General features: G+C 37.6%; 1 protein-coding gene across 16 annotated transcripts in view; it reads left to right on the forward strand.

Annotated features, from left to right (window-relative positions):
- The first annotated feature begins 2,227 nt into the window (after positions 1-2,227).
- The window catches only part of LOC122085912, a 55,300-nt gene continuing 44,312 nt past the window's right edge, over positions 2,228-13,215 (forward strand). For 14 of the 16 annotated variants that reach the window (XR_006142273.1, XR_006142285.1, XR_006142279.1 and 11 more), the window contains exons 1-7: positions 2,228-2,291; positions 5,453-5,524; positions 5,655-5,781; positions 6,928-6,951; positions 7,100-11,456; positions 11,755-11,914; positions 12,161-12,294. The gene's annotated coding sequence lies outside the window, so the exon portion shown is untranslated. The remainder of the gene's footprint in view (positions 2,292-5,452; positions 5,525-5,654; positions 5,782-6,927; positions 6,952-7,099; positions 11,457-11,754; positions 11,915-12,160; positions 12,295-13,215) is intronic. The other 2 variants (XR_006142272.1, XR_006142282.1) reach the window with 2 other exon arrangements.

Raw genomic sequence — 13,215 nt, forward strand, 5'->3', positions numbered from 1 at the left:
TGCAACTGCAGTGCCAACAATCAGACTGTGAGACCTGATTTCCACGGTGATTATCTTGCTTTCACCTCTCAAGTAGTGTTTGTTCTTTTGAACCTAAGTTCCTGAGTTAACCATAAAGTTCCTCAAAATACTTTTAAATTTTTGTTTAAAGACATTGTCAAAGTACTATTAAGTCTTGTATCTTTCTTTTAACTGGACCCATTTTGCTTGACTAGGATATGGATTTTCCGAAGTTTGATACAATTTTTTTTTATTATTAATCCTTATCTGTGTTGATAGGTTGGGATGCAACTCAGGGTAGGCTGGGTTGGGAGACTAGTTAATTTTGAAAAGGGCCATGCTTCCAAGGCCCATTCCCTTGTAGTTCAAATTTTTTGTCCAATTTTTTTCTTCCTTGGGGCCAATATATTGGTTGATCAGCTATGACTTTAGTACTGAAGGAGGCATGATTATGTTCTTATTTTTGAAGCACTTTATCAATTGCAATATGCTATGAAAATACTGCACAAAAGTTCTATTTGAAGGACATCATAATCTATGTTGATCTAATAAACTATTGCCTCCTGATGAGTAAACAGTCTGTTAGGATGCTAGTAGAGAGGAAGTTATTGAGGGTATTGGGTGGCTGTTGCTAGAAGTGAACAATCTAATCTTAGGAAAACTTGCCCGTTAATGCATGGACATTAGTAGAAACAAGAGTTTTGTAATGTGCTTTAATTATTGAGGGAGGGGAGTTGAAAAGCCTGTGTAGTGTGTTTCATTTGGATTTGTGCAAGTGTATACAATTTTTTTTTTCAAGCAGGTATAAAAGCTGATATGGTATCAGGTAATGGGATAATTAGATCGCAATGAGTCGTTGGTTCTATTTTTCAGAGGAATTGATATGCTTTGATATGATATGTTTCAGTGCATAATAATGCTCATCAATACAACTTTTATCTTATTTCTAAGATCTACATGTAAGGATGGATTCAGTAGTTCTTCTCTTTTCCTCAATAGCTCAGTGGTGATTTCCACCATTTGATCCTATATGAGTTTGTGCTAATTACTCATCTACCATTTATCTTCCTCCCTCTTTGTCAGATGAACTACATCATTTTCTCGAATAAAATTCCTTTTGTTTTAGATATGGTAAAGGGTGGGATTTTGGTGAAGTTGCAAAAAATGGGCGTGGGATAAATGCATCACAATGCAATCTTCATGGGATTGGAATTGGGAGGTACCAGTTTTCTATATGTTCCTAACATCTTTTGCTTATTATCATATACTAGGATGTCAGTCTTTAAAAGTTTGGACTTGCATCCTGAATATATTTACTTGCACTCAACCCATCCATATTTATTCAAAGCTAATAAAAAGGAAACAGATTAGAAACCTATTGCCTTGCTCTTGATTATGTGAAAACATGCAGATTTCCTCTTTCCAAAATAAGAATATTTTCAGAACATTGCCCGCAAAGCATCGAGAGGTTATTCTTTCCCCCAACAAAATGTACATTGCCACTTTTGGTGCTGATTTTCCATAAAAATTTGGTTAAATTTTTTTATGAAACTTAATGTCAACAATAGTGCTTGATGGACCACCTAGTCAGTGCTCCCAAGCTACTCAATGAGTTTTCTAGGGTTCAGAAAGGGGTCTACTAGAGCTCATGAGGCAATCTCAGAAAAGCCCTCTAATAAGTCCAAAACTCCTATTGAACAACCATCAAAGCCAAGCTTCATAACAAGTTGGGGGGGGGGGAATGATATCGTTACTCTATGTCTATGGGACTTAGCGTGATGACTGAATGATGATAGTCCATTCTCTCACAAGTACCCTCCTCCATGCTCATTGACTGCATCATGCACCATTTTGACCTTGATTGGATCACCAAAACAGATAGTTAGAAAACCTACTGAGACCTATTTGCAGATTCTATGCCCGGGTAACTGGTTTCCTCAATTGCTTGTGTGGCTGCTGATTTATTTCCATCTTTGAACCACTCTGATTTTCCTTAAAAGATTTCTAGTCTTTTTTAGTCGGTCTGATTATCAACGTTTAATCTATATTAGACTTAGTAGAATTTATCTCATTCTGATTTATCAACATTTAATCTATATTTGACTTAGTAGAATTTATCTCATTTTTCTTTTTTCCTGCAAGTGGCTGATGGTATGATGTATTTTTTTTGTTTCTGTGAATCATTTATAAAATGTTTTTTCAGCTTTAGTGTTCGAATACGAGATGCAGTACTTGGATCTCCATTTGGTCATCCTCTTCAACAAGGTTTCAATACTGGTCTATCTTTGCAGGTATTCAATTATTATTTATGTGCCTTGTCCATTTACTTTATTATCAATATTCCTTTTGTTTCATTTTGATTAATAAAATTTCAGAAAACTGCTAGGTGTTACTGTTCCTTTGTAACTTCGTTGTTGGGGTTGGGGCCTTGTAAAATTCCATTGATGTGGCCATAGCTCTAAACTGATCCACATCACTGCCCTTTTCATCTATCCAGATCTCCTCCAAAGATCCCTATATAATTCTGGAATTCTGTCCTACACCAGCAACTTTTGGTTGCACGAGAGGTTTGATGCAGTGGGATCCATATCTCCCTTTTTGTTATTCTTAATTATCAAAGCATTAAGTAGAATGCTTGCAAAAGCTGAGTGTTAATGACTGCTCGTATCGTGTTTTATGTCTTTGCTGTGCCGGTAGTGTTTAATTGTGTTAGTTTCTTTCCTTTATTTCAGATGTCAACTTTACTTGTAATTAGACATATACTCTCAGTAGGTCTTCCACTGAGAGTCTATTATCTTTGGCTATAAAGATAGGATGTGACCACGATAGGAAGTAACTGAATCCTATTGTGGTCTGGTGGGATTCTCATTCTTCTGTCATTCTCTCTTTCTCTGCCCTTCTCTTGTTCAAGCTATGTAAGGTCTGGTTGCAGGTTTGTCTGCTGCTACCTGGTATTAGAGCCAGGTTTTGATCTTGGGACCTTCGGGTTATAGGCGCACATCGCTTCCACCGCTAAAGACTACTACTGCCACAACTAAAGACATGAAACACTATAGGGACACTCCCCCTATCATTGGTAGCCTTGAACACTGAGGAAGGTGGTATAGATAGAGGATTCTTCCATTCCAAACTTGGAAAGTCTCAAACTCTTTAATTAGTGAATGATGCACTTATTTTTCTTGGGTCTTTACACTCCAAATTATGGCTGCTTGGCTGTTTGTTGAGATGTTCTGAAGCAAATTTTGTGCTTCAAATAAGCCATTCTAGAAGTGAACTCATAACCATTATAGATATTTGGAATATTGAACACTTCCCTACCAGATTTTATTGTAGGATTTAATAGCTACCTTGATTCACTTTGGGACTTCCCTGTTTGGTTATATTGATAAACAGATAAAATGCTTTTCACATTGTTAGGAAACTCTCTTCCAAAAGGGGAAAGCTTACTGTAATCAAATCTGCTCTAGCAAGTGTTCCAAGTTATTTCCTTTCCCTTTTTACCATCCCTCTCTCTGTTGTTAATAGGTTGTAACATCTACAACAAGACTGGTTCAATTTGAAGGTTTAATTAATCAAACTAACCTCTTGTGGAGTTGGAGAAATTTGGAAGCTTGGAAGTGAAGGTAGACTGGGATTTAGGAAGATTCCTGACATGAATAAAATCTCCTCTCTATATCACTGAGGAAGTTCGCAGGGGAGATAATTGAAGGGTCATTAATGCCATAGCTGCCAATATGGTGTATTGAATGACTGGGAAACCTAGTGGGTAATCACAAGCTTTTGGACTAGATTATTTATTTTATATTTTAATTTAAATTTTTTTTGTTTGCAAATTTTATTTTCTTAAAGCTAATTTTTGAAAAAAAAAAAAAAAGGGTGGCCTTCAAGTTTTTTTATATGTCAGACATTGTTGGCTGATCTATGATTCAAAATGTTAAAAAAGGGGAAAATATTCTGGTTTAGTTTGAAAAATCATGAAAATTTGTGGAAATATTGTTGATTTATAAGTTCTTGGCCCCCTAGACCTTGCACATACGGGAGCCTCGTGCACTAGGTACGCCCTTTTATTGTCGATTTTTTTCAACTGATCGTGATTATGATTGTATTGTTCCTTAATTAATTTTTTTTTAAATTAGATATATCAATATTAAAATATAATAAAAACTAGATTTAATTAGTTAGGACTTACAGAAAAATTGAGTAATAACTTTACTATTGTTTTAGAAGTCTTAATTGATGTAGAGCTCAATACTGTGTGCATTCTTGTTGCAACAATGTAAGAAGGTTGCACAATGGCTGATCAGGGAGGAGACTTGGCATGGTGCCATTGGCGTACCCATTGGTAAGGAAAAAACAAAGTCACAATGCAATTAATGTGGGAAGAAGATCATGGGATGTGGGGCTACAAGACTAAAGCAGTATCTGACTGGTGGATACAAGGATGTTGAGGAATGCCCTATGGTCCTTGGTGAGGTGTAAAGGCCATAAGTGCCCTCATGAAGGGAGGATGTAGGGAGATCATAAAAGTGGAAGTTTAGGGAGGACGTTGAGGAGGTAGTGCTTGAGAGACTTTCAGCACCAAGGGTTGCGTATGATAGTATGAGGATACGCCTGCTGATGTGGAGACAGAGGCAGAGGCGGGAGAGATACATCATGCTAAGGGCCTAAGGCAGCCAACAGAGTTACACACCTAAGGCAGCCAACAGAGTTACACACTGGCAGGAGTAGGATAAAGGCCGGGAGTTCAAGGAGCTGGTTCTTCAAGCATACTATGAAATGGCCATCTTTGTGATACAATCAGAGGAATGGTTCCATTGGCGGCAACAATCTTCTAGTGGTTTTGAGCATCCTCGGAACTCTATGTGGTATTGATATTGGTGTACTGTTAAATGGTTCTTCTTCTTCATTCTTAATACATATATTTCTTTCATTGAGTGCATGTTGCAGTGCTAATTGTGTGTAGAAGAGGTTATATAAGGGGAAGGATATTGGAGGCTATGACGTAACCTAGAAACCTCTTAAGGGTTTGAATATGTGTAATCATGCTTAAATAGTCTCTCCTTGAAGTTTCAGGTAAAATTCAAATGTTTGACTGCTTAAATGGCCATTTCAATGCCATATCTCAACCGAAATTTTGGTAATTTTACAGTACATTTCAGTTTCGAAAAGGGTAATCTCTAACCTTGTTGTCACTATACATGGTCAATAGAATCTAACTGGATGGGAACCTCGCCTAATCATTGTATAAGGATGAAAACTATTTTAGATGGAATTAAAAATATTTATTGTTTGAAAGTGGTGGTTAGTTTAAACTTCTAATTTTCTTAAATTTAGTATGTTCTTGGAATGTACATTAGTTTCCTTTTTTCTATTATGATCTTGTCAGTCTGCATGATTTAAGAAATTAGGTTCCATTTTGGACATAAATTTATAGCTTGTGATTCTTGTACAGCCTAATGCACATGACTACGGTTCCAAAGCTGCCATGGACCATATGCTTGCGGTATCAAAGCATCACATCCAGGTGCATCTTCTTATATATATGGGGGACTGCACAATATGGGGGACTGCGAGAGTATTGATTCTGCTACTTTCTCAACAGTCTGTCCCTCTTCTTTTTCTCTCTCTCTACTCTTCTCTCTCTTCTACTGCAGGTACTGGTTACAGACCCTGGTTTGTCACAGTTGCTCTTGCAACCATGGCTGTAGGGTATGAATCTCAGTTTTAAATTTTGACCTAGTAACATCAGGGTACACTGTTGCCGTGCTATTAGGGGTGAAGGTCAGTAACTTCAGCTCCATCAAGTCCTTTTAATATGGTGTCTTTTCATTTGTATCCGTATTAATCCTAGTTTGAGGTGGTCTTAATGGGTAAAAGACTAAAAGCCTCCGACTGACCTGTGGAAACTAGGCAGTTCCGTTGGGCTTTTAGTCATGTCATTGAGCTTTTGTTTGGTGGCTGCAACTTTGAAAAGCTGTTGATTCAACCTTATGCCAATCAAATGTTGAAATCTGGCCTGTGGTAAAACATCACCATTCACTCTCATTAAAAGAGAAACAGGAAAGTTAGATAGGTTGGAGCACATATGCCACCTTAGGCATATATATAGCCAAAATAATGGTTTAAAAGTTGTCACTGGTACTATTAGGGATTTGAACGATATATGTTCCATTAATTACAAACTAAGCTATTTTCTAGCTGTCTTGGATAATTGGTAACTTTTGAAATTGTAATGCTTCAAGTGACACTTATCTGGACCTCTATTTTAATATTTTTTTCTTATTTTCCTTCTTTCTGTTATTTCTTCTTTTTAGTGGGGATACGGTTATTGGTTAGTTTTTAGCAGGTAAATATAGGTTTTGAACCTAGTTCCATGTTTGAGTACCCTCAGTTCAGTCATTGACAAGCCCAAGAACATAGTTCATTGATCTTTAATCTTCTGAGGTGGTCTTGAGTTCCACTAGATGGGTGAATATTTTTCATGTTCCTATTTATAGATGAACATGCACTCTTGGCTCAATATTTGAGTCTGTATTTCAGAGTATTCTTTTTTACGGGAGAAAGAGAAAAGGAGAAATCTATCATAATACTATATGCTGCACATTTTTAGAACTGATCTATCTCCTTCCTTCTTTATCACTTACACCTTGTTTTGTGGTATTACTCTAGTAGGGAACTGCTAGGTGTGGGAAAGTGTCAGGGACTACTCATTGTCTAATCTTGACAATAGGACTTGTTATCTAAAAAGGAGTACTAAAGACAAAAAGGGGGTGAACTAATGGAGATACAAACTGAAGGACAACATTCACTCTTGTTAGATTACTAGCACTCAACCTATAGTGCAAGTTTAGTCAAATTCACTGTAATGACAAGAACCAAGTTCTTGGTTTCAGAAAATGTATTGATAGTTTTTTTCCAATTGTGCAGGAACTTGACTTGGGTAACGACAAGGTAAGATTTATGTAATAAATTTCTTTCCCAGAAACGAAGTTATCTTGTTTATACCAGTTCTCCAAATATGGAGTTTTGCAATTATTCCACACCCTGCCCTCTAAATATATATATATATATATATTAGTTTGGTTTTGTTTGTTTGCAGCTAAATACACTCCTGCATGAACTTGGATGTAGATGAGCCTTGAGTACAACAAAGATTGTAGAACTACAGATAAGTTATGCCTATGTCTTCTATTTGTTTCCAATTATCATTCACGATGATGCCTTTAGAAATAAATCTTTACTTGCAGGAGAAAGTGAAAAAAATAACCTAATGCTAAGGTGTTCTAGCAAGTCTAGTTGATGATTTATATGTTGCGCTTTTTCAAAGCTAATGTCACCTTCCTTCTTCATCACTTACACTTTGTTTTGTGGTATTACTCTAGAAGGGAATCTTTAGGTGCTAGAAAGCGTCAGGGGCCTCTTTAGTGTCTAATCTTTAGAATAGAACATCTAATCTGAAATGGAGTACCAAAGAAAAAAGAGGGGGGACTAAGCGGGATACAAAGTGAAGGACCATATTCACTCTTACTTGACTAGCCCTCAGCATGTACCGAGAGTTTAGTTTCATTTGCTATATTGATTTACAAGAACCAAGTTCTTGGTTTCAGAAAATCTTTTGATAATTTTTTACAATTGTGCAGGAATTTGACTTGGGTAACGACAAGGTAAGATTTATGTAACAGATTTCTTTTTCAGAATTCGCGATGTCCCATTTAATAGCCTTCAGTAATCAATAGGTGATGACTTTCAAACTCCAGTAGACATATGTGAAAGGATTTATTTAAGAAAAAATCTTATTTAAACGATAGAATTGAGGTTTACACCGTCTCCTTCAAACAAGTATTAGGCAATGAGTATCATTAACTGAACCATTACAGTTATCAACCTGATAAAAGATTAGAAAAAAAAAACTGTCCATGTCGATTTATAATCCGGACAAAGATCTCAGCATAAAATATGAAGATAAATGGCCAAACAAATCTCGTCACGAATAACTTATAGGAGCCATTGACTTGGTCCACAAGAAATCAAAGAAGATATATTTATGCCATTCTTAACTTTGTCATAAATCTTTTAATTTATAATTAATTCTTCAATGCTCTGCCATGACATATTACTCTGACCTAATGTCTCTCGCTCTGACCTAAAGCTCGCGGAACCCTATCAGTGCCACCGCTTGGAGTAGCCTAGCCTCCCGCTGAGCTGCTCCCCCTACTCTCCCTCCCCCTCCCCATCCTTCCTTTGCTCCCTCTCCCTCTCCCTCTCCCTCTCCCTCTCCCTCGCATCCTCTGCTCTCCTTCCTTTTCTTCTTCACCCTCTTCCTTTGAACATTTTCTTCTGTCTCACATGTCCGGGAGGTCGTGATCCACCCTAATCGCCTCCCCTTCTTTCCACTCGCATCTCTGATGATGGTCTTACCAAGATCCTTGATCCTCCCTGCTTGAATCGTTGGCTCCTTCTTCCACCTGAGAGCTCTAGGCCTGTCTTTGCTCTTTCTTGAGTTGCTGCTTTGTTCGAGCATTGCTAAGTCATCGTCCGCTGCACCGACCTACTCCCAAAATGACTCGTTGGCTCCTCCCCCCTCCTCCGATGCTTGCTGAGTCTGTTGGTGCTTATCCAAGAGTCACTGCGCTGTTCGAGTGTGCTTCGGTGCCACGGATCATTGGAATGCTCTCTTCTTGATCCTTGGCAGACCAATGCTATCCTGGTGATTTTGGCAAGCTTTTTGTATGGCTTGCAACCCGTAAGGTTGCCAGTCATGCTCGGCCAACAACCGCCACGCCGACGCCCTCTGAAAGGCAGACGCCCCCTTCGCGACTGTCTCCACCGTGAGGCCAGATTCTCTCTTGGTGGTGGCCCTTCTTCGCAAGGCCCGTGCCCTGCCACTATGCCTACCTTTTCTGTCGGAACTCCGATTGATGCCTTGATGGTTGGAAGTTGAAATGTTGAGACCTGTTGGTAGGGTTTGGTGGAACGCTACCTCCAAATTTCCTAGTTTACCCCCTCCTTCTTGGGCTTTTGGGTTCCTGTTCAGCCTATGTGGTCTTTTGAATTGTAAGTTGTTGGGCTTCTGCCTCTTGTTTTTGCCCTTGTGGGGCTTATGTTGTTCTAGACATGTCATTTGTGACATGTCTTCCACTCCTCAAGCCCACTAAGCCTTAGTCTTATAGGGCTTGTAATATCCCTTAGGGGATATATTTCCCTCCCCATTCTTTTAATGCATTTATTAATTCACCCAAAAAAAAAATTAATTCTTGGGACAGTTATTATCACTCTCTTATACTCACCTATATTTATGTACTTAAAGAATCCTATTCTTAACCTTTTTAATGACGTTCCCTTACTTTAAAATTTTCATATCTCCTTATTTGAGGTTGTTATCACTATGTTATAGATCTTCCCCAAATTTTATTTATCGTCAATGGTTCAATATTTCTATTCCTTTTTATTGTTACAAATTATTGAATATATCATATGCTATAAATTTGATTGATATAGATTAATGAAATGACACTCTGACTTAAAGATAACAACCTTAAATAACAGGATTACAATACTATGGTCAGCATTTTTTTCTGATGATCCATTCTATAAATTCTTAATAATTGATGTCATTTTCCTTGACACCAGACTTCCAAGGCTCTAGTCGGCCTCTTCGACTTTGTTGATAAGATTAAATAACAACAATGTACTTTTTTGTTTTCTTTTGAGTGGGGGAAGGGGCAGGAGGGGAGGACTTCCCTCCTTGCTCATATGATGGCATATATAGGGCATTAATATGATAATAATAATAAAAAATTATGATGTATTTATAAATGGATGGGTTTTTTTGCTAAGGCAAAAGTTTTTTAGTCCAGTAAAACCAAATAGTATTTCCATACTAACATCATGTCTTGCTGCATTGAAGGGTGATATAGCAATCTTGATCATGTTGACATATAAAACAATGAGCGAGAGAGCGGTAATCAGTCGTATGGTTATGTCAGCATGTAGGCCAATGAAGGGGCAGGCGAAGGTATCGACCATCAGTAAGGCTAAGGGGTCAGCCAATGCCAAGCAAACCTGACCAAAGGGCTTATACTCTATTTGGAGGTTCAATCTAGGGCAAAGCCGAGCCCACCTGCCAAAGGGCCTACCCTTTGTTGGGAGCTCAGGTCAAAGCCGAGCTTATCTGATTGGAAGACCTACCCTCGATTTTTCCGCTTCTTATCCAACCTTTACAAAAAAAGAAGCAAAAAAGATGAAGTTATTTAAGTTTAAAAATTTTCCCAAAATTTTTTATATGTGAATAAATTATTTATTACCAAAGAGAGGAAAAAACAATACAAACCTGAAAGGGGAAAGAAGAGAGACAAAAGAATACATAAGGCATACCCTCAAGAGGGGAGGGTCCCAGGAGATAATAATAACACTCACAACGGAAAAGCCTAAAGGTCTAGATCACTTAGGTTTCACAATACCCTTTTTGGCCATTAGATCATCCATGAGTTAAGAGTTTTCTTGTTTTTAATGTATATAATAAGGTGATGAAGATAGAATCATTGAGTTTCCTTCCTTTAAACTTTTCCAAAAGAAAAATCTGATTCACCAAAGAGCAAATCTTTCAAGTCTAAGACATCTTCCGTCAAGCCACTGTCAGGACAGAGAAGAGCAGCTTCTAGGCCATCAGCTTGATTAGCCTTCTTAATAAATTTTTCCTTCTTGCCTGCTTTGTATGAGTGGCTGAGTTATTGGTGAACCAGATTGCATTTAGGCCATCAACACGGATGAGGGAGGTTAATCCGAATTGTTGCATATTGAATACAATAGAGTCATTTTTTATTTCGCATTCATGCATTTCTTCAATTACTGCTGTTGCATTAATAATATGCTATAGAATTAAGAAGCACTCGATATTTACATATAGCAAATAAATTAACTAACTTGGATATGTAGACAGAATGGAAGCTTATATGGTCCCGTTTTTGTAATACTTGGTGGTTCACCCTGGTACTTTGCGATCACATAGTCATTTGGAAGCCCGGTTGCAAAACAACCACAGTCAACCGGTGTTGCCGTCTTCTCTAGTAAAACCGAACACCTTCTCAATTCCCTCTACTTACAATGACAGATAGGTCCATATTCTACTTCGCTTTATCTATTTGTATTTCTTTCTCGTAAAGTCTATTGTAGAACATGTTGACATGAGTTTGCTTATTTCCTTCATACACTTTTTTCTATACTTTGTTATGTTCCTTAAAGATGGTAGTATTACTTTGCCACAGTCGTCTCCGTCGTCAGCATCCCATCCTTCATCGCTCTCCAAATCCTCCACTCCTCTGGCATATTTTATTGTGTTGTTAACTTAGAGCTTTTTTTATTATTATTATTTTTCGAGCAGGGATTAAACTTCACTTGGAAAGATAAGAGGAAAATAGTGGGTTGTGGTGTCTTTGAGATATGAATCGAAACCGAGAGTAATGGATCCTCCTCCCTGTTTCTTCTCTTCTATTATTGCTTCTCATACACCCCACTATTTAGCGGATTACCTATATCAGATGATTTCTTCTTCTTTTTCTTTAATTTTTGTTTAGTTTTGTTTTGAGAGAATCTTTGAAAAAGTGGTGCAATTTTTCTAGATTTTTGTTGTGAAGAACTGAAATTAATAGTTATGATTTTTGAATTTCGGGTGTCTTGGTTGGTCTGCTTCATAACTTTTGATTTTTGAATTTCCGGTGAGTTAAGGGTTTTCTTATTGTTGATATATATGATTAGGTGGTGAAGATAGAATCATTGAGTTTCCTTTAAACTTTTCCAAAAGAAAAATATGATTCACCGAAGAGCAAATCTTTCAAGTCTGACACATCTTCCGTCGAGCCACTGTCAGGACAGAGAAAGCAGCTTCTAGGCCATCAGCTGGATTGGCCTCCTTAATGTAATTTCTCCTCCTTGCTTGCTTCGTATAAGTGGCTGAATTATTGGTGAACCTGATTGCATTTAGGCCATCAGCACGGATGAGGTGGTTAATCTGAATTGTTGCATATTGACTACAACAGAGTCATTTTTTATTTCACAATCCTGCATTTCTTCAAGTATTCTTGTTGCACTAGTAATATGCTATAGAATTAAGAAGCACTCGATATTTGCAGCAAGTAATAAATGAACCAACTTGGATATGCAGGCAGAATGGAAGATTATATGGTCCCTTTTTTGTAATACTTGGTGGTTCAAAACCATAGTACTCTACGATTACATGGTCATTTGGAAGCCTGGTTGCAAAACAACCTCAGTCAACTTGTGTCGGCGTCTTCTCTGGTAAAACCGAACACCCTCTCAGTCCCTCTCACTTACAATGACAGATAGGTCCATATTCTACTGCGCTTTATCTATTTGTATTTCTTTCTCCTAAAGTCTATTGTAGAACATGTTGACATGGGTTTGCTTGTTTCCTTCAATACACTCTATTCCATACTTTTTGCTCCTTGAAGATGGGAGTATTATTTTTCCACAGTCGTCTCCGTTGTTAGCATCCCGTCCTACATCGTTCTCCAAATCCCACACTCTAGCATATTTCATTGCGTTCTTAACTTAAAGCCGTTTTTTTCTTTTATTATTTTTTGAGCAAGGAATGAAACTTCACTTGGAAAGATAAGAGGATAATAGTAGGTTTAGGTGTCTTTGAGATACGAATCGATACTGAGAGAAGGGGATCCTCCTCCGTGTTTCTTCACCTTCTATTATTGCTTCTCATTCACCCCACTATTTATTGGATCACCCATAGGCCATATCAGATGAGTTCTTCTCTTTCTTTAACTTTTGTTTTGTTTAGTTTTGAGAAAGTCTTTGAAAAAGTGGTGCCATTTTTTTAAGATTTTTGTTGTCGAACTGAAATTAGTAGTTATGACTTTTGAATTTCCGGTGTGTCTTAGTTGGTCTGCTTCGTAACTTTTGACTTTTGAATTTCCACTGAGTTAAGGGTTTTCTTGTTTTTGATGTGTATAAGATAAGGCGGTGAAGATAGAAAAATTAAGTTTCTTTCCTTAAAATTTTCCAAAAGAAAAATCTGATTTACCAAAGAGAAAATCTTTCAAGTCTGAGACATCTTCTGTCGAGCCACTGTCAGGACAGAGAAGAGCAGCTTCTAGGCCATCAGCTTGATTGGCCTCCTTAATGTATTTTTCCTCCTTGCCTGCTTTGTATGAGTGGCTGAATTGTTGGTGAACTAGATTGCATTTA

Source organism: Macadamia integrifolia, chromosome 1 (genome assembly GCF_013358625.1).
Source record: "Macadamia integrifolia cultivar HAES 741 chromosome 1, SCU_Mint_v3, whole genome shotgun sequence".
NCBI lineage: Eukaryota > Viridiplantae > Streptophyta > Magnoliopsida > Proteales > Proteaceae > Macadamia > Macadamia integrifolia.